Source organism: Tamandua tetradactyla, chromosome 7 (assembly GCF_023851605.1).
Source record: "Tamandua tetradactyla isolate mTamTet1 chromosome 7, mTamTet1.pri, whole genome shotgun sequence".
Taxonomy (NCBI): Eukaryota; Metazoa; Chordata; class Mammalia; order Pilosa; family Myrmecophagidae; genus Tamandua; species Tamandua tetradactyla.
The window spans coordinates 36552727-36575377 of record NC_135333.1 but is presented as its reverse complement, the minus strand read 5'-3'; the positions used below and the strand labels follow the sequence as shown (position 1 = coordinate 36575377).

The 22651-nt window shown below is 38.0% G+C and overlaps 1 protein-coding gene across 9 annotated transcripts in view; it reads left to right on the top strand.

Moving 5' to 3' along the window:
- PACSIN2 (protein kinase C and casein kinase substrate in neurons 2) overlaps positions 1-22651 on the top strand; it is a 236603-nt gene that overhangs the window by 111812 nt on the left and 102140 nt on the right. For 5 of the 9 annotated variants that reach the window (XM_077169087.1, XM_077169088.1, XM_077169086.1 and 2 more), the window contains exon 2: positions 13230-13326. The exons of 3 other annotated variants lie outside the window; for them this stretch is intronic. The gene's annotated coding sequence lies outside the window, so the exon portion shown is untranslated. Of the gene's footprint in view, positions 1-13229; positions 13327-22564; positions 22645-22651 lie in introns of all 9 variants that reach the window. One more of the 9 variants, XM_077169083.1, reaches the window with a different exon arrangement.

The following is a 22651-nucleotide window of genomic DNA, read 5'->3' as shown; positions in this document are numbered from 1 at the left end:
GATATTTCCTGTTGATTCTGTTTCTCTAGAGAACCCTAACCAATACAAAAATTTTACAAAGGAAGTACAAAACCTGTATAATGAACGCTATAACGTATCCTTGAAATAAATGAAAGGATACCTAAATAAATGGAAAGAGATGCCATGTTCAGGAATTGGAAGGCTTAATATTTTTAGGATGGCAATACTTCCCGAGTTGATCTACAGGTTTAATATAATCCCTATCAAAATTCCAGCTGGAATTGCAGAAATTGACAAGCTGATTTTAAAATTCACATGGAAATTCAAAGGACCCTGAATAGCCAAAAGAGTCTTGAAAAAAATACAAAACTGAAGAACTCACACAACCGGATGTAAAAACCTGAAACAAAGTTATAGTAATCAAAGCTGTGTGAAACTAGCATAATGATAGATCAGTGGAATAGAATCAAATGGCCCAGAAATAACCCTGATATTTACAGTTAATTCATTTTCTACAAGGGTGCCAAAAACAGTTCAATCATGAACGAGTGGTCTTTTCAACAAATTGGTTCTGAGAGAGAATATCCGCAATCAAAGGAATGAATTTGGAACCCTGTCCTTATCATATACATAAATTAACTCCAAATGGATCAGAGACACACAAATGTAAGTGCTAAAACTATAAAATTCTTAGAAGAAAACATGAGCATAAGTTCTTGTTACCTTGGAATAGTGAACCAAAATAGTGAATGGTTTTTTAGATATGACACCAAAAGCATAAACAAACAAAAATAGGTGATTTGAAGTTCATCAAAAGTAAAAACGTTTTGCTTCAAAAGATAACATCAAGAAACTATTTTCAGCTTATATAAGGGACTTGTATTCAGAAGACTGAACAACCCTTACAAGTTGTTGTAGTTTGCTAGCTGCCAGAATGCAGCACACCAGAAATGGATTGGCTTTTAATAAAAGGGAATTTATTTTGTTAGTTCTTCAGAGGAAAGGTAGCTAACTTTCAACTGAGATTCTTTCTAACGTAATAAGAACGCACAGGATGATCTCTGCTGGCTTTCTCTCCAGGCCTCTGGGTTCCAACAGCTTTACCTGGGGTGATTCCTTTCTGCATCTTCAAAGGCCTGGGCTGAGCTGCAAGTGCTGAGATGAGGTATGCTGAGCTACTTGGGCTATGCCACATTAAGCTCTCTTATTTAAGCACCAGCCAATTAAGTCGAATATCATTCATTGCAGCAGGCATGCCTCTTAGCCGACTGCAGATGTAATCAGCAACAGATGAGTTTCACATGCTTCCATTAGCTCATGTCCACAGCAATAGAACTAGGCACCTTCACCTAGCCAAGTTGACACCTGAATCTAACTACCATACAAGTCAACAATAAAAAGATAAATAACCCAGTTTAAAAATGGGGAAAGGTGGGGACATCCAAAGCAATAGGCTAAGTTCCCAATCTTGGGGAACTTATGAAACTGAACCCCGCAAAGGATCGGCTAAGCCTACTTAAAATTAGGCGTAAGAGTCACCCGCAAGAACCTCTTTTGTTGCTCAGATGTGGCCTCTCTCAATCAATGTGGCAAGCATACTCACTGCCCTCCCCCATCTACGTGGGACATAACTCCTAGGAGTGTGGACTTTCCTGGCAACATGGGTCAGAAATCCTAGAATGAGCTGGGACTCAGCAGCAAGAGATTGAGAAAACCTTCTCAACCGAAAGGGGAAAGAGAGAAATAAGACAAAATAAAATGTCAGTGGCTGAGAGATTCCAGAGTCAAGAGGTTATCCTGGACGTTGTTCTTATGCATTAAATAGATAGCACCTTTTTAGTTAAGGTGCAACAGAGACGCTGGAGGGAACTGCCTGAAAATGTAAAGCTGTGTTCCAGTAGCCATGTTTCTTTTATTTTGGCTTTTAAAAGGGGAATTTAATAAGTTACTAGTTTACAGTTCTAAGGCCAAGAAAATGTTTCAGTTAAAACAAGTCTATAGAAATGTACAGTCAAAGGTATACAGGGAAAGAGTCCTTGGTTCAAGAAGGCCGATGAAGTTCTGGGTTTCTTTCCCAAATGGAAGAGCACATGGCGAACACAGAGTTCTCTTTCATTTGGAAAGGCACATGGTGGACACGGTCAGGGTTCCTCTCTTATCTGAAAGGGCACATGTAGCCATGTTTCTTCAAGATGATTGTATAATGATATACCTTTTGTAATTTTACTGTGTGATTGTGAAAACCTTGTGTCTGATGCTTTTATCTACCTTATGGACAGATGAGTAAAACATGGATTAAAAATAAATAATAAGGGAAACATGTTAAAATAAATTTAGTACAAATTGAAATGCTAATGATTAATGAAAGGGAGGGATAAGAGGTATGGTATGTATGAATTTTTTCTGTTTTTTAATTTTTTCTGCATTGATGCAAATGTTCTAAGAAATGATCACAATGATGAATATACAACTGTGTGATAAAAAATGTTCATATTGTATGTTGATTGGTTTTATTAATAAAAATTTTAAAGAAAATGGGGAAAGGGCTTGAATAGACATTTTTCCAAAGAAAGGGCCAGTAAGCACATGAAAAGATGTGTAGCATTCTTAGTCATTAGGGAAATGTAAATCAAAACCACGAGATATTACTTTACAACTACTAGGGTGGCAATAATAATCAGAAAACAAGTGTTGGTACTGTTGTGGAGAAGTTAGGATCATCATACACCACTGGTGGGACTTTAAAATAATACAGCTGTGGAAAGCATTATGAGAAGATGGTGGGAATCAGTCCCTCCTCCAGAACAGCTGTTAAAACAGGGAGGAATTGTCTGAATCAATTATTTTGAAACTCCAGAGTCCAACAGAATATTGAGCAGCATCCAGGGAACATAGGAAGGAAAAGAATGGTATATTATAGTGAATGGTAGTAAATTGCTGTTTCCACATGGTACTTACCATCATCCAGCCCCAGCTCTTGTAGCAGCAGTGGGGTTCGACCTCTGTTGTAGCTGTTCAAGTTTGGAAAGTAGAGTGGGCATTCAGGCTTCTGTAAGTGTGGAAACTCTTAAGTCCACTAGCAAGCACAAGACCAGAACAAGACCCAAAAAAGACAGGGGAGACCCTGTACTTTGCATTCATCTTGGGTAGATAGCCTTCCTGTTAGGAGGGCTAACATTCAAGAACACCTCTGTCATATCACCAGCTAGTTAGAAACTCAGATATCTCAGGAAATACATCCCAGAGTTAACATTTAAAAATATATAAATGTGCAGTGTGCAAAAAAGAATACAAAATAAAGAAACAGGAAATAATGGCCCATGCAGAGTAAGGGGATAAAAATCCAGAAAACAGTAACTGAATAAGAGCAGACTGTGGACATTACAAAGTCTTTAAAGATCTTTAGTATGATCAAGGAGTTAAGGAAAATACAAAGAACTAAAGAGTATCAGGAAAACAATGAACAATATGAGAATTTATATAAAGAGATGGAATAAAACAGAACTGCTGGAAATGAAGACCGCAATAACTGAAGTAAAAAACTTCCAAGAGGTTTCAACAGTAGTTTAGAGCTGGCAGATGAAAGAATAGGCGAACTTGAAGACAAGACAATTGAAACGAGTTAGGCTGAGGAACCAAAAGAAAAAAGAACTATACAAAGTGAAAGTAGCCTAAGAAATACCTGAGACACCATCAAGTGTACCGTTATGCATATGGGAGTCCGAGAAAGAAAAGAGAGAGAGAAAGGGGCAGAAGGAATATTCAAAGAAATAATGACAGAGAACTTTTCAAGCTTAGCAAAAGATGTGTACATCCAAGAAACCTAGAGAACAGCGAGTGAAGTAAACTTGAAGGAAAACATGTCCTGTCACATACTGATTAAACTGTTGAATGCAAAGGACAAGAAGAGAATTCTTAAAGCTGCAGGAGAAAAAGTAATATGTAATGTACAAAGGAATACTAAGATTAAGTGCTGATTTTCATCAGAAACCATGGAGGCAAGAAGGCAATGGGTTGAAAGAAAACAGTTGCCAACCAAGAATTTTATATCTGGCAAGACTTTCTTTCAAAAATTAGGGGGAGCTTGATATTCCTAGATAAATAGAAGCTGAGGAATTTTCATCACCACTGTGCTTACCCTAAAAACCACACAAAAAAGAATTCCTCAGACTGAAAGGAAAGTACTCTAGACAGTGGTTCAAAGCAGCATAAAGAAATTTAGTAAAGGTAATCATTTGGGTAATTATAAATTCCAGTACTACTGTATTGTATGTTTTGGTATGTAAGTTTCACTTCTTATTTCCTACAGGTGCAAAAATGCAAAGACAAAAAAATTGGTGATATATCTGTTGTTCTGGACATACAGTGTACAAAGATATAGTTTGTAAGAAGTTATCAAAAAAGTTGGGAATGAAGGGGAATAGGAACAGTATATGTGTATATTGAGGTTAAGTTAGTATCAAATAAAATATTATTTCTATGTATTTAGGATAAGTTTTAATCCCATGGTAACCACAAGGAAAATACATGAAAAATATATCCAGATAGAAGTGAGAGCTGCAAGATAAAAATTCAAATAAATATGAAAGTAGACATTAATGGAAGAACTTAGAAAGATAAATAATGAAATGGCAGAAGAAAGTCCTTTATTATTGGTAGTGACTTTAAGTGTAAATGAATTAAACATTGCACTCAAAAGGCAGAGATTGACAGAACGAATAAAAAAAATCGTGACCCAACTATATACTGTGTCCAGGAGACTCACCTTAACTTCAAAGACATAAGTAGGATGAAAATGAAAGGATAGAAAAAATATGACCAAATTAGAGCTAGGATAATTATATTAATACCAGATAAAATAAAGTTTACATAAAAGACAGTTCCAAGGAACAGAGAGAGTCATTATATATTGATTAAGGGGTTGATCCAATAAGATGACATAATTTTATCAGCAGAGCACCTGACAGCAGAGCCCCAAAGTATGTGAAGCAAATACTGACAGATTTGAAGGAAATAATAGATGGTTGTGCACTAATAGTAGAGACTTTAATATAATGGATTAAACATCTATTCGGAAGGTTATAGAAGACTTAATAAAAGAGTAAATAGAAGACTTGAACAATACTCTAAACCAACTAGACCTGAAAGACATATTAAACGTTCACCTGACAATTAGACAATATATGTTCTCAAGTGCACACAGATGATTCTCGAGGATAGACCATATTTTAGATCATAAAACAAATTTCAATAAATTAAAAAATTTTGAAATCATACTATGTATCTTCTTCAGCCACAATGGAATGAAGCTAGAAATCAGTAACACCTTAAACACTTAGAAAACTGGGAATGGAAGGAAAAAATACTTAGAAAACCAGGAATAGAAGGAAACTTCCTCAACGTGAGGAAAAAGCCTATATTTAACATCATACTCAATGGTGAAAGACTGAAAGCTTTCCCTCTAAGGTCAGGAACAAGACATGATCCTTACAGTCACCACTGTTATTCAACATTGTACTGGAAGTTCAAGCCAAACAATTAGGCAAGAAAAGAAATAAAAGGTATCCAAATTGGAAAAGAAGAGGTAAAACTCCCCTATTTGGAGATGATATGGTCCTATACACAGAACATCCTGAAAAACACTCAACAAAGCCCCTAGAGCTGATAAATGAATTCGACAAGGTGATGGTACAAGATCAACATCCCCAAATCAGTAATATTTCTGTACAGTAGTAATAAATAATCAGAAGAAATCAAGGAAAAAATACTCCATTTATAAAGGCAACTAAAAGAATCAAGTATCTAGGAATAAATTTAACCAAGGATGCAAAAGCCCTACACCCAGAATACTACAAAACATCACTAAAAGAAATCTAAGTTCCAAATTAATGAAAGGACAGTCCATGTTCATGGAGTGGGAGACTAAATATTGTTAAGATGTCAGTTCTATCCAAAGTAACTTACAGATTCAGCTCCATCTCAGTAAATTTCTCACAACCTTTACGAAATGAAAAAGCTAATCATCAAATTTATGTGGAAGGGTAAGGGGCCCTGAATAGCCAAAGCCATCTTGATAAAAGAGGAACAAACTGGGAGGCTTCACACTTCTGATCTTAAAACTTATTATAAAGCTACAGTAATCAAAACATCATGGTACTGACACAAGAACAGACATATAGACCAATGCATCTAATTGAGAGCTCAGAAATCAACCCTCACATTTATGGTCAACTGATATTTAAAAAAAATATTTTTATTGATAAATCTTCACACACATCGATTCAATACATGGTATACAATCAGTGGCTCATAATATCATCATATAGTTGTGTATTCACCACTGTGATCATTTTTTAGAACATTTGCATCACTCTAGGAAAATAAATAAATAGAAAAACTCATACATCCCATGCCCTTTACCCTTCCCTCTCATTGACCATTAGCATTTCCCATCTGCCCAATTTATTTTACTCTTTGTCCTCTCTATTATTTATTTATTATCCTTATTTTTTTTTGCTCATCTGTCCATACCCTGGATAAAAGGAACATCAGACACAGGGTTTTCACAATCACACAGTCACACTGTAAAAGCTATGTTGTTATACAGACATCTTCAAGAATCTAGGCTACTGGAACACATTCCAACAGTTTCAGGTACTTCCCCTCAATCACTCAAATACACCATAAACTAAAAAGGGATATCTGTATAATGCATAAGAATAATGTCCAGGATAACCTCTCGACTCTGTTTGAAATCTCTTAGCCACTGAGACTTTATTTTGTCTCATTTCTCTCTCCCCCTTTTTGGTCAAGAAGGCTTTCTCAATCCCATGATGCTGGGTCTCAGCTCATCCCGGGTGTTCTGTCCTACAACCAGAAGTCAATTTTAGAACATTTTCATCACCCCAAAAAGAAACCCCTTACCCTTTAGTGGTCGACCCCCCTTACCTTCTCCCCCCAGCCCTTCACAGCCACTTATCTACTTTATCTACAGACTTGCCTATTCTGGACATTTTATATGAATGGAATCATACAATATGTGTATGGTCTTTTGTTGTCTGCTATTTTCACTTAGCATAATGTTTTCAAGGTTCATCCATTCTCTAGCAGAACTACATTCTTTGTTACAGCTGAATGATACTCTGTTGTATGGATATACTACATTTTGTTTATCCATTCATCTCTGGACAGATATTTGGGTTTGTTTCTACTTTTTGCTATTGTAAATACTGCTATCACCATTTGTGAGCAAGTCTTTTTGTGTATATACATTTTCACCTCTCTAGGTTCACTAGGAGTGGAATTGCTGGGTCATATGGTAACTATGTTTAACTTATTTATTTATTTATTTATATTATTATTATTATTTTTTACATGGGTAGGCACCGGGAATCGAACCCGGGTCCTCTGGCATGGCAGGCAAGCATTCTTGCTGCTGAGCCACTGTGGCCCGCCCTATGTTTAACTTTTTGAGGAGCTGTCAGATTGTTTTGCAAAGCAGCTGCATCAATTTGGTTTTTGTTTGTTTGTTTTTTTTTCCATTTTTCATTGTGGTAATGTATATATAAAACACAACATTTCCCATTTTAACCATATTTTTAGCAATTTTTATTCTAGTAACATATATACAACTTAAATTTCCCCTTTAAACCACAGTTATTCCATTGTGTATATATACCACATTTTGCTTATACATTTATCAACGTGGACTTTTGGGTTACTTCCGTCTTTTGGCAATTGTGAATAATGCTATATGACATAAGCAAACAAATATATCTGTTCAAGTTTCTGCATTCAGTTCTTTTGGGACTGTATTTAGAAATGGGATTATTAGGTCATATAGTAATTCTGAAGTTTCTGAGGAACTGCAACACCAGTGATCATGGTGATGAATGTACAACTATACAATGATATTGTAAGCCACTGATTGTGCACTGTGTATGGACTGTATGTGTGTGAAGAGTTCTCAATAAAAATATGTTAGGGTGGGCCACGGTGGCTCAGCAGGTAAGAGTGCTTGCCTGCCATGCCCGAGGACCCGGGTTCGATTCCTGGTGCCTACCCATGTTAAAAAAAAAAAAAAGTTAAAAACTATTGGTGATGGTTGCACGTATTTGTGAATATACTAAAAACTATTGTATGTTTAAAGAGAAAAATTGACGGGAAATTTTTCAAGTATTTAAACTATTTCCCTTCCACAACTTCTGGCCGTAAAATGTCACACCTTTGTTCTTGACCAATGTGTTTTTGTTTTTTGTTTTTTTTTGGAGGGGGGAAGTGCTCGATCTGGGAATTGAACCCAGATCTCCTGCATGGAAGGTGCGCATTCTACCATGAACCACCCGTGTACCCTTTTTTTCTTTTTAATTTTAATTTTTTATTAGAGAAGTTGTGGGTTTACAGAGCAATCATGCATAAAATACAGGATTCCCATACATTGGTTGGAAGATTTGTTACACCTGATAATACTTTTTTTTTGTAATTTAACTATTTTTTAAGCAATAGTTACAATTGATGAAAGATTATTGATGTAGTACTAGAACTATTGTCTAGTTTATGTAGGGATATTTTCTCCCATATTCTGACCTATTGTTAGTATTTTTTCATGCATGTCTTTATTACTCATCTACCCATATGCTGGATAAAGTGAATGGCAGTCACAAGGTTTTTCAATCACATGGTCACATTATAAAAGCTATATAGTTATGCAATCATTATCGAAGATCAAGGCTACAGAATTACAGTTCAACAATTTCAGATATTTCCTTATGACTATTCTTAATTCACTAGAAACTGAAAAGAAATATCTTTATAATGAGTCAGCAGTCAGAATCGTCTGCCAAATGCCAATTTATCAGCTACACCTCCTCTCTCTCCTTTGATCATTCTCTCAATCTGCAAGGATATCTGGCCAAATGACCATTTTAGCTTCTTCGTGCTGGAAACGGGGTGTCAACCTTATGGGGTAGAGCAATAAAACTGGTTGATATTCTTGGAAAAACTGTTTACCTCTGAGTTTCAGGGCTTATCTGGCATAGGAACAGTCTGGAGGCCTTGAGTTTCTTTATTGTAGCCAGGTCCACTTCATTCATATCTCTAATTGACATCTCATCTCTTTTTTCAGCTTCTTTAACAGTTGCTGTACGCAGTAAGGCTGAGTTTCAAAGGTGCAGAGAACTCGAGCTCTGTATCTCCCAGGTGTCACACAGATACTTGAAGTTCCAGAGAACTACCAGGTTTACCTAACAGCACAGCATCTCAGACTTTAGAAATAGCAATTAAAACTCATGAATAAATGAGACTCCCCTAAGAGCTTACAGTCTCCAAAACTTTACAAGGAGCTTACTGAACATGCTGTACTCGTTCATTATCAATTGCCCAATCCTTGCCCACGTTCCATCTCCTGATAACCTATATTCTGAATTTCAGTTCTTAGAGTTTGCTCATTATAGTTAGTTTATATTAGTGAGACCATATAATATTTGTCCTTTTGCCTCTGGCTTATTTCACTCAACATAATGTCCTCAGCATTTATTAGCCTATCTGAATGCCTCATGACTTTATTCTTTTCTGCAGCTGCACAATATTCTGTCATATATTCCACTGATCAGTTGATGAACACTTGGCCTGCCTCCATCCAACGGAAATTGTGGAAAATACCACCATAAACACCAGTGTGCAAATGTCTATTCATGTCCTTGCTTTCAGTTCTTCCAAGTATATACCTAATAACAGGGTTGAAGAGTCATATGGCAACCCTATAGTTAGTTCTCTGTGAAACATTACACTGCCCTCCAGAGTGGCTGCACCACTCTACTTTCCCTACTCACAGTGAATAGTTATATTGCTCTCTCACAACTTCTCCAGCATGTGTATCTTTCTGTTCATTTTTTAAAGAGTTTTTATTCACACACCAAACATCCATCCTAAGTGGAATCAGTGGTCCCCAGTGTAATCACATAGTTATGCATTCACCATCACAATCTATATGTGAACATTTCCATTTCTTCTGCAAAGAAAAAGAGAAGAGAGAAAAAGGAGCAACAACAAAAATCCTATAACCCTATCTTATATCCCCTTTTATTGACATTTAGCTTACAATGTTACAATTAACTCAGATGCTCATTTGGATTAATTGTATTTTTTTCATATGCCATCCCATATTTAACACCTTGCAGTGGTGACATTCACTTGTTCTCCCTCATGTAAAAACTTTCTAATATTTGTACATTTAATCATGACAGCTCTAGGTATGGTTAAGTAGTCAATTCTAGTTTTTTTTTTTTTGTATCTTTTTTTTTTATTATCGGAAAGAAAAAAATTAACACAATATTTAGAAATCATACCATTCTACATATGCAATCAGTAATTCTTAACATCATCACATAGATGCATGATCATCGTTTCTTAGTACATTTGCATCGGTTTAGAGGAACTAGCAACACAACAGAAAAAGATATAAAATGTTAATATAGAGAAAAGAAATAAAAATAGTAATAATAGTAAAAAAACATAAACAAAAAAACTATAGCTCAGATGCAGCTTCGTTCAGTGTTTTAACATGATTACTTTACAATTAGGTATTATTGTGCTGTCCATTTTTGAGTTTTTGTATCTAGTCCTGTTACACAGTCTGTATCCCTTCAGCTTCAATTACCCATTATCTTACCCTGTTTCTAACTCCTGCTGGACTCTGTTACCAATGACATATTTCAAGTTTATTCTGGAATGTTGGTTCACATCAGTGGGACCATACAGTATTTGTCCTTTAGTTTTTGGCTGGACTCACTCAGCATAATATTCTCTAGGTCCATCCATGTTATTACATGCTTCATAAGTTTATCTTGTCTTAAAGCTGCATAATATTCCATCGTATGTATATACCACAGTTTGTTTAGCCATTCTTCTGCTGATGGAGATTTTGGCTGTTTCCATCTCTTTGCAATTGTAAATAATGCTGCTATAAACATTGGTGTGCAAATGTCCGTTTGTGTCTTTGCCCTTAAGTCCTTTGAGTAGATACCTAGCAATGGTATTGCTGGGTCGTATGGCAATTCTATATTCAGCTTTTTGAGGAATCGCCAAACTGCCTTCCACAGTGGTTGCACCATTTGACATTCCCAGCAACAGTGGATAAGTGTGCCTCTTTCTCCGCATCCTCTCCAGCACTTGTCATTTTCTGTTTTGTTGATAATGGCCATTCTGGTGGGTGTGAGATGATATCTCATTGTGGTTTTGATTTCCATTTCTCTAATGGCCAGGGACATTGAGCATCTCTTCATGTGCCTTTTGGCCATTTGTATTTCCTCTTCTGAGAGGTGTCTGTTCAAGTCTTTTTCCCATTTTGTAATTGGGTTGACTGTCTTTTTGTTGTTGAGTTGGACAATCTCTTTATAAATTCTGGATACTAGACCTTTATCTGATATGTCATTTCCAAATATTGTCTCCCATTGTGTAGGCTGTCTTTCTACTTTCTTGATGAAGTTCTTTGATGCACAGAAGTGTTTAATTTTGAGGAGCTCCCATTTATTTATTTCTTTCTTCAGTGCTCTTGCTTTAGGTTTAAGGTCCATAAAACCGCCTCCAGTTGTAAGATTCATAAGATATCTCCCTACATTTTCCTCTAACTGTTTTATGGTCTTAGACCAATTCTAGTTTTTATCCTTTGTCTTTCCTTCTGGTGTCATATATGCCCCCAGCCTTCCCCTTTCAACCATACTCAGATTCAGCTTTGTTAATTATACTTGCAATATTATACTACCATCACAATGTATTGTGGTATCCATTTCTGAATCTTATAGTCAATCTTGTTCAGCATTCTATACTTTGCCAGAATCAAGTGCCCAGTCTCTACTCTCTTTCTGTGTCCTGGTAACTTGTGTTCTCAATTTTAACTCTCAGCGTTTGCTCAATATAGTTCATTTTAGTGAAAACATACAGTATTCGTCTTTTTGTTTCTAGCTTATTTTGCCTAACATAATGTCCTCAAGGTTCTTCCACATTGTTGAATGCATCATGACTTTATTCCATCTTACAACTGTGTAGTATTCCATCGTATGTATATACCGCAGTTGGTTTATCCACTGTTAATTGATGGACATTTGAGCTGTTTCCATCTTTTGACAACCGTTAATAATGCCGCTGTCAACATCGGTGAGCAAATGCCTGTTCGTGTCCCTGCTTTCAGTTCTTCTGAATATATACCTAGTCATGGGATTGCTGGATCATATGGCAGTTTATGCTTAGCTTCCTGAGGAATCGCCAATCTGCCTTCCAGAGCAATAGCACCATTCTACATTCCCACCAATAGTGAGCAAGTGTAACTGTTTCTCCACAACCTCCCCAGCACTTGTTGTTTTCTCTGGGTTTTTTTTTTATATTGGCTATTCTAGTAGGTGTGAGATGATAACTCACTGTAGTTTTGATTTGCATTTCCCTAATAGCTAGTGAAGCTGAGCATCTTTTCATGTGCATTTGAACTATTTGTATTTCCTTTTTAGGAAAGTATCTATCTGTGTCTTTTGCCCATTTTTCAGTTGGGTTGTTTGGCTTTTTGTTGTTGAATTTTACGATCTCTTTATATATGCTAGATATTAAACCCTTATCTGCTATGTGTTTTCCAAATGTCACCCATTGTGTAGTCTGCCGTTTTTCTTTCCTGACACAGTCTTTTCATGCACAAATGTATTCAGTTTTGAGGAGATCCCATTTATCTACTTCTTTCATTGCTCATGTTTTGGGCATTAAGTCTAGGAAATTACCCCCTAACACAAGATCTTTAAGATATTTCCCTACATTTTCTTCTAGAAAGAAGCTTTATAGTCTTACCTCTAACATTTAGGGCTTTGATCCATTTGGATCAAATGGATCAGTTTTCGTATAAGGTGTGAGATAGGGGTCCTCTTTCGTTCTTTTGGATATGGTTTATCCAGTTCTCCAAGCACCATATTTTGAAGAAGCTGCTCTGTCCCAGTTCAGTGAACCTGACTGACCACCTTGTTGAAAAATCACATATTGAGTTTTGGGAAGAAGGCATAATAGGATATATCGAGTTCTCACTCCTGTTCCAAGGAACAGCTAGAGAAGTGATAGAAAACAACCAAGACAGCAATTCCAGGGTGTAAGTGACCTGGGGAGGTCCTCTACACCACACAGGGAGGCTCTGCACATCCGGGCTGCAGGTGCTCACCTTCATACCCATTCATGTCTTTTTCATTCATATACACAGAGTTTTATTGATTTGGAATTTCTTAATTTGTGACTTCCAGGACTGAACTCAAAGCCCCAAAGTAAGAGAAGGGGAGGCCAGGTCTGAAACATCTTGAAGGGAAGAAATTGGAAACAAGGAAGACCAGGGATTGGCAGGTATGTGTCTTGCAGGCTAGGCTGATGAGGTGCTGGGTCCATTTCCTTCTCCCTAGTGCAGAGGTTACATTCTGGAGACATCACTTCCTACCTAACTAGCTGATCTTGGGAACTGGCTTCTCTCTTACTCCGTAGAAGGAAGAACGGATATTAAAGAGAAAGTGAGAAAAGTCATCTAGAGCATTTCAGGCCTCCTCTGTGTAGTGTTTACTCCACTGCTTCTCATTAACTCAACAAACACAGTCGACCCCCTCCTCTGTGCTCCCTGCCATGGTTCAGAGTTTGGTTCTGAAATGAAGACGACCTATACTTCCCTAATGACTTATTGTGCAGTGTGTTTCTTTTCTTTCATTGCATAGAATGTAAAAATCTAAATGGGGGGTAAAATGCCTATACTAATTACTAGTTAAGGAGGAATTTGAATTTTTCAAACTGGTGTGATGCTTTTACTTCAGTTTTAGTTTTTGTTCATTTAACTATAATATAGGTAATATCATCATAATAATTTAATAATAGTAAAGCATGATGTTTGTGAAGCTGATTACAGGTCTTGTTCTACTCAAGCCTCACAGCCTCCCAAAAAGCTTCCCTGCTGCAGGCCATGGTAATGCAGTAGGCCAGGGGAAAATCCAATTTTAGAAATTTAGTAATTGGCCTTGGTGCTACGGAGAGCATTCTCTCATTCAGCAGTTTGTCAAAGGCCTGGTGTATGCAAACCACACTAAAATGCAAGCTCTGAAGTTAGGGATTTTCTCTTGTTTGCTGCCCTCACCCTGTACATGGAACATAGTAGATGTTTAAAGATATGTCAGTTAGTGAATACGTGAATGACTACAGAGACTGAGTACAAGATGCAGTGATAATGTTAATGCAGTGATTTCTAAGTCTTTCAGTTGCATTGAAAGTTAAGCAGGGCAGAGAGTGTCTTTCACTCTGTTAGTAGGTAAGGAAACAGAAGTGGGCTGGACAGGGTCCTAAGAGTGTGTATCCCATTTCTCCTATGAGTTGGCCCCCACTTAGGAGCTGTGGAGAGATGGAGTTAGACCTGCTGTCAATGCATCACTCCAAATAATTTTTTCTTTCAAATCTTGAGCCTCTTCCTATATATTTCTTGCACTGCTGTTTGCATACTTATGCTAATATCAGATTTGAAAATGCATCATTTTGGGCCTTTTTAAAGTAACTTTCTATTTTTAAATTTGTGAATCATTAACTCAAAATTTAGGGTGGGGAAATCCTCAGCCTGAATTTCCAAGTGCCCAGGGTGCTTGCCAGCCAGAGGTCTAAAAAACTACTGTTTTAAAAATCAGTCTAAAACATGACCTATTACCTAACATGCTTCTATAACAGAAGAAAAATGATTTGGGGACATGGCTAACATAAACTCTGCTAATTCCAGCTCTTGGTTAAAGTGACTGGGTGAACTAACAGCTGATGGGCTGCACTGAGACCTGGTGACTATCAAGTCTGGTCCTACCTTTGCTGCTTATTCTCTGTCACCTGAGACAACTGTTATCCCAAACATGCCATCTGAAAATAAATGACCTGGAGAGCTGGCTACCAGCTTATTTTCTTTGAGCTATTAGGCCATAAAGAGTACACCATAGGTAAAACATTTTAAGGGTTACTATATGAATCCAAATCTAGGATTCTTTTTTTTTACAATAATTTCTCACATAACACAATCCGTCACATTCTCTTCCTTTAAAATCCAACACACACACACACACATCGTCGTTGTCATCATCATCATCATCATCATCATCATCATCATCTCTTTTCCTTTCTTGTTCCTTCCCCCTTCTGCCTTTCTCATTTCTTGAGCACCTGTTTTGTGTTCATGTAGATACAAAGGGCAAGAACCCTTCTCCTGGAACTCCAGGTGGAAGAAGGAAAGAGACTGTGAGCTAAGAATTAAAGAGTGCTGGCATTTGGGATGGATTGTATGGTGTGTGAAAATATCTCAATAAAATTGCATTAAAAAAAAAAAAAGTACTAGTGAGCAGGCCCTCGAAGACACCAAGGAGTTTCCTTGCAGCCTGTTCAGGGCTGTTTGTATTTGTAAACCCTCTACTTAGTGTGGTCTTTGACACAAAGTATGTCCTCAGTGAGCCCTTCTGAGAGGATGACAGTCCTTCACTGCTTCTGCAGCCTGCTGTGTGGCAGAACAGCTTGTTTAATTATTTCAGTTCATTTCCTTAAGGTAATTGGAAAGGAAAACTGGTTAATACCTCCTTGCATATCTAGAGGTGAATGCTGTATTACTTTTTTTCTGTACCTGGGGCTCTCCATTTCCTTTAAGAAGAAAATAAACCAGTACACCCTCCTCTGGAATCCTCAGAACCATCGTAATTTCCATCGTCAAGCCTTAGGTGTTCACTACTTAGTGTTCTCTATACATATCGTCTGCACTTGGTATCTTTTCATGGGCTCAGGAAACTATTTAAAAACCGAATCCCTAGTGCAGATGAAGATGAAGTGACTTCAGAAGACCTCTGGCACCTATAGTGACTTTTCTTTTTGTTTCATTTTAAATTCTGCTCCCTTGAAATGGGTGATCAACTTGAATCTAGTGTTCAGTGAATTACTTTTTTTTTTATTCTCTGTGCAAGTGTGGGTAGGGGCAGTGAGGAAGTGAGCTGGGAAAAATCTGCTGATCAGGAACCTGTGGGCCGCCTTATGTCAGACCCGTGGGTCTCATTCTGAAGTTGTCAAGTAGAATACTGAAACTTCTGGAGATCTGGGGTCCAGGACTGCCTGAGTTGGGAGGGGGATCTGTTGAGGCCTCCGTGTCTATTCCACTGGCTCCCAATCAGTAGTTTGTCACCAAAGACGCTGAATCTGGCCCCGTTCTTGGAGTTATATAGGTTAGGTGGAAAAGGCTCTAGACCCAGATGCTTGCTTCTCCCCAAGTAGCTGGGCTTTGGATTAGTCTGGGCCAGGAAGAGTTTAGAAGCATATGCAGGGCTTGTGACTAGTTTTATGTATGGGGGTAGGGCAGAGTTGGGAAATGGTAAGTGAAAATGTGTATTGGTTTACATGCCTGACTCCTAATAGTACTCTTTGAGGACAGGAACCCTTGGTATATTTAGCACATGGTATTGCTGGGCACATGCTCAGCCACCAGCATGTCTACCTGGAAATATTGTATTATTTTTTTTTCATTGTTCCTCAGACATGTCAGGCCACCTGTCCTTTTTTTTTTTTTTTAATTTTCTTTAAACCTTTAATTTTGAGATAATTGTAAATTCACAGGCTGTTATAAGAAATAATAGAGAGCCCATGGCTTTAACTGGTTTCCTCAGTTATTACAAAATTATAGTATAATATCACAACCCAGGTATTGACATTGATAGTCTAGACAGAAACTGTTTCCTTTACCACAAAGATTCCTTATGTTTTCCTTATATAACAGCACCTATTTCCCTGTCACTACCACCATCCCCACCTTCTTTTTTTTTTAATTTATTTTTTTACGTACATAACCACATACAAACACCAACATTCTTATCATACGATCATTCCGTTCTTGTTATATAACCAGTAACTCACACTATCATCACATAGTTGTATATTCATCATCATGATCATTTCTTAGAACATCTGCATCAATTCAGAAAAAGCAATAAAAAGAAAGCAAAAAAATTCTACATACCATACCCCTTACCCCTCCCCTTCACAGACCACCAGCATTTCAATCTACTGAGTTTATTTTAACATTTGTTCCCCCTATTATTTATTTATTTTTAATCCATATGTTTTACTTACCCGTCGATAAGGGAGACAAAAGGAACATCAGACACAAGGCTCTCACAACCACACAGTCACACTGTGACAGCCATATCATTGTACAATTATCTTCAAGAAACATGGCCACCGGAGCACAGCTCCACATTTTCAGGCAATTCCCTCCAACCTCTCCATTACACCTTAGCTAAAAAGGTGCTATCTATTTAATGCATAAGAATAACTTCCAGGATAACCTTTCGACTCTGTTTGGAATCTCTTAGCCACTGGCACTTTATTTTGTCTCATTTCACTCTTCCCCCTTTTGGTTGAGAAGATTTTCTCAATCCCTTGATGCTGAGTTCCAGCTCATTCTCGGATTTCTGTCCCACGTTGCCAGGAAGGTCCACACCCCTGGGAGTCATGTCCCATGTGGACGGGTAGGGCAGTGAATTTGCTTGTTGTGTTGGCTGGAGAGAGAGGCCACATCTGAGCAACAAAAGAGATTCTCTTGGGGATAACTCATAGGCCTAATTTTAAGTAGGCTTAGCCTGTCCTTTGTGGGATTAAGTTTCATATGAATAAACCCCAAGATTGAAGGCTCAACCTATTGCTTTGGCTGTCCCAACTGCCTGTGAGAATATCAAGAATTCTCCACTTGGGAAAGTTGAGTTTTCCTTCTTTCTCACCATTCCCCCTAGGAGACTCTGCAAATACCTCCCTATTCACTATTCAAATTGCTCTGGGATTTATTTGGGCATCGCTGTGGACAAACCTAAAAAAATCTCATGCCTTACACAAGGTTCCAAGTACTATGGTGTTCGATTAAGCTGTCTACATAAGTTATATTAAGAAATGCACTAGTCAAAATATAAATTTTGTACCAAATACACACATTTTCCTTGTCTCACACATACATTAAAGTTTTAAAATATTAATTACCATCTGTTTTCAACACCCTGCATTATTGACATTCCTTTGTTTTTCCTCATGCAAACATTTTTGAATTTGCACATTTAGTCACTATCATTATACACTCTTGGCATTCCTAGATTATACCATCTCAGTCTTTATTGTCTATATTTCTTTCTGATTTCATTAGTGCCCCCAGGCCTCCTCCCTGTATCATTTTCATATTCAGCTTCATTCAGTGTTTTAACATTATTGTATTACAGTTCGGTAGTATTGTGCTATCCATTTCTGAATTTTTACAATCTGTCCTGTTGCACAATTTGTATCCCTTCAGCTCCAATTACCCAATATCTACCCTATTTCTATCTCCTGATGGTCTCTGTTACTAAATGAAATTCTCCAAGTTCATTCGCTAATGTCAGTTCATATCAGTGAGACCATACAGTATTTGTCCTTTTGTTTCTGGCTGTTCTCACTCAGCATAATGTCCGTTCATGTTGTTACATGCTTCGTGACTTTATTCTCTCTTATAGCTGCATAATATTCCATTGTGTGTATATACCACAGCTTGTTTAGCCACTCGTCTGTTGATGGACATTTGAGCTGTTTCCATCTCTTGGCAATTGTAAATAATGCTACTATAAACATTGGTATGCAAATGTCCATTTGTGTTCTTGCCCTCATGTCCTCTGAGTAGATACCTAGCAATGGTATTGCCGGATCATATGGCAGTTCTATACTTAGCTTCCTGAGGAACTGCCAACTGCAGTCCACAGCAGTTGCACCATTTGATATTGCCACCAACAGTGGATAAGGGTGCCACTTTCTCCACATCCTCTCCAACACTTGTCGTTTTCTGTTTTACTGATAATGGCCATTCTGGTGGGTGTGAGATGATATCTCATTGTGGCTTTGATTTGCATTTCCCTAATAGCCAGGGAAGTTGAGCATCTTTTCATGTGCCTTTTGGCCATTTGTATTTCCTCTTCTGAGAAATGTCTGTTCATGTCTTTTGTTATCTGTCTTTCTGTTGTTGAGTTGAACAATCTCTTTATATATCTGGATAATAGACCTCTATCTGATATATCATTTCCAAATATTGTCTCCTATTGTGTAGGCTATCCTTTTGCATTTTTGATGAAGATCTTTGATGCACGAAAGTGTTTAATTTTGAGAAGTTCCCATTTATTTATTTCTTTACTGCTCGTGCTTTGGGTGTAAGTCTAGGAAACCACCTCCTATTTTAAGATTTATAAGATATTTCCCTGCATTTTCTTCTAAAAATTGTATGGTCTTAGATCTAATGTTTAGGTCTTTGATCCATTTTGAGCTAATTTTTGTAGCTAATCCTGCTCTTTTCTTATTGTTATTGGCTTGAAATATCTTTTCCCAACCTTTCACTTTCAATCTATGTTTATCCTTGGGTCTAAGATACATTTCCTGTAGTTGGCTATAGATGGCTCTGTTTTTAATCCATTCTGCCAGTCTATGTCTTTGGTTTGGGGAGTTTAATCCATTAACATTTAGTATTATTACTGTACAGGCAGTACTTTCTTCTACCATTTTGCCCTTTGGATTTTATATGTCATATCTAAGTTTTCTTCTTTTTACCTTTACTGATAGCCTTCATTTCTATACTCTTCTCCACACCTCTTTCTCCTGTCTTTTCCTATCTGTCTCTAGTGCTCCCTTTAGTATTTCTTGCAGAGCCAGTCTCTTGGTCACAAATTCTCTCAGTGAATTTTTGTCTGCAAATGTTTTAATATCCCCATCATTTTTGAAGGACAGTTTTGCTGGATATAGTATTCTTGGTTGGCAGTTTTTCTCTCTTTGTTTCTTAAATATATCATCCCACTGTCTTCTCACCTCCATGGTTTCTGCTGAGAAATTTGTGCATAGTCTTATTGGGCTTCCCTTGTATGTGATGGATTGTTTTTCTCTTGCTGCTTTCAAGATTCCCCCTTTGTCTTTGACATCTGACATTCTGATTAGTAAGTGTTTTGCAGTACGTCTGTTTGGATCTATTCTATTTGTGGTACGCTGCATTTCTTGGATCTGTAATTTTAAGTCTTTCATAAGAGTTGGGAAATTTTCAGTGATAATTTCCTCCATTAGTTTTTCTCCTCTTTTTCCTTTCTCTTCTCCTTCTGGGACACCCATAATATGTATATTTGTGCAGTTCATGCTGTCATTCAATTCCCTGGGTTCCTACTCATATTTTTCCATTCTTTTCCCTATGTTTTCTTTTGCTAGTTGGATTTCACATGTCCCGTTCTCCAGTTCACTAATTCTGTCTTCTACCTCTTGAAATCTGACATTGAAGGTTTCCATTGTTTATTTTTCATCTCTTCTACCGTGCCTTCATTCCCATAAATTCTGTGATTTGTTTTTTCAGACTTTTGATTTCTTCTTTTTGTTCATTCCTTGCCTTCTTTAAACCCTCCCTCAATTCATTGATTTGATTTTTGATGAGGCTTTCCATGTCTGTTCGAACATTCTGAATTGTTTCAACTCCTGTATCTCATTTGAATTGTTGGTTTGTTCCTTTGGGCCATTTCTTCAATTTTCCTAGCATGATTTGTTATTTTTTGCTGGCATCTAGGCATTTAATTACCTTAATTTAGTTTATTCTGGAGATTGTTTTCACTTTTTTTCCCTAGGATTTTCTTGCTGGATGACTTTGTTGTCTATCTGTTCTTTGACATTCAGTTCAGCTTATTCTAGTCCTCTAGCTTAGATTTTGTTTAATAGATCGGAATTTTTCAGTTCTTATTTCTTTGTTTCTTGCCCTGCCTCTATGGTGCCTTCCTCCCACCCCTTAGGAGGGTTTCCTTAGGTATTATAGACCCCAGTCAGATTTTCCCAGACCAAACTGGTCTCCTCTCAGGAGGAAAGAGTCACCTGCATCAGTTTTCCCTGAGAATGAGACCCAGCAGAATTAAAAGGCTTTCCTTTGAAGTCTTGGACTTTGTGTTTTTATTTTCCTGCTCAGTATGTGGCACTTTTCTGCTTGCAGATCCCACCAGCATAAGGTGATGTGGTACCTTTAACGTCAGCAGGCTCTCCATGCTGGGGGCGTGGTGGAGACAGAGGAGAGGTTGTAGGTTGGCTTTAATCACTTCACTTTTCCAGACCCTGGGGTCTGAATTCCTTGAGGGAGGGATTCCACCTGAGCTGGGCCCCACCCCTCTCCTGGGGAAGGCACAGGCTCCAGGCAAATTCTCAAACAAGCTCAGTTCTACCTATGCCTAGGGCAGTGGAGCCCAAGAAGCCTGTATCCAAAGAGTAATCAAGCTGTATAAACATAGCCACAAAAGAGAAAAAAGAAAATCCTTTTCAGAGTAGGACTCCATTACTCGGGTTTGCCAATCAAGAACTTAAGTTGGTAGTTGCTCTGTGTATCTCCAGGTCCTGTATGCCCCCTCCTTTCCTGCAGGGCCCAGACCTTTTGAGATCCAAAAAAACCTCTTTTTTTTCTTTTTTCTTTTTCTGTCAGCCCTGTCCCCTCTGCACCACGGCAAAAACCAGCGACCTCCAGTTTTACTAGGGGTTCAGCTGAGCTGGGGACCTATTTTTAGTAGCCAGAATTTGTAAATTAATTCCACAATTGGAGTTTTGTTGTGCTCAGCCCCTGCTGCTGGTAAAGTCTCTTTCCTTTCCCCTCTGGGAAGCAGCCTGTGGGGGAGGTGCGCCAGCTGCCGTGGCTTGGGGATTTCACGTTTCTGGGTGGGCTTGCAGCAGGTCCAACTGGTCCAGACTGGGGTACGCTGTGTGTCCAGTCACTGACATGGCCCCAGCAGTTGTTCTATACTGTTCCTGGCTGTTTACTAGCTGCTCTGGAGGACGAACTGAATTCCACACCTTGCTAAGCTGCCATCTTGGCTCTCCCCCCAGCCTTCCTTTTGCAGGGATGCCTTTCCCTTAGAACCCGATATGGCTCACTCCTTCCCCTCTTGAGTTTATCTCTGCTATGAGAGTTTCTCTAGCCACTCTGCTTAAAAGTACAGCTTCCTTTCTGCCTCCACACCCATCTTCTTCCTGCCCATCTCCTTTCTTTGCTTTATTTCTCTACTTAGCATTTACCTTGTGATTGACTTATTTGGTTTCTCAGTCACCTGCACTAGAATGTAAAGTCCATGAGGGCAGGAATTTTGTCTGTTTGTACCCTGCTGGGGTTCCCAGCACCCAGAACATTATGTGACTATACTGGCACTAATAAGTAAAAGTGTTGAAAGAATGGAAAAAAGCAGTAGGGTGGGCCATTACTTGTGCACCCCATATGGATATATGCTAATTTAATTGAAAATGAAAACCCCTTTGCTTGCTACTTTGATTTATTAAAAAAACCTTCATTTCGTTATGTTTTGTTACACAGTGCTTAGTGCATATTGTCACTTAAAACATCAAGTGTTAGCGTCTGAGTAGAACTTAACAATCACCTACTAAGGAAGCTGGAGGCCCAAGGAGTCTTGTGCTAAGTCCATGATCATTCTGTTCCATCTCATTAGATTTATACCAGAGTTAGGGAAGGGAACTAACATTTATTACTTGACAGATAAAAGAGGGCACTTCCTTACACTAAGCTAATCTTCATTTACAGGTCAGTAGGGTGTACATCGTCATCCCTGTTTCATGAATGGAAAAAGAAGCACAGTGTAACTTGTTCTGGTCTCACAACTGGTAAGAC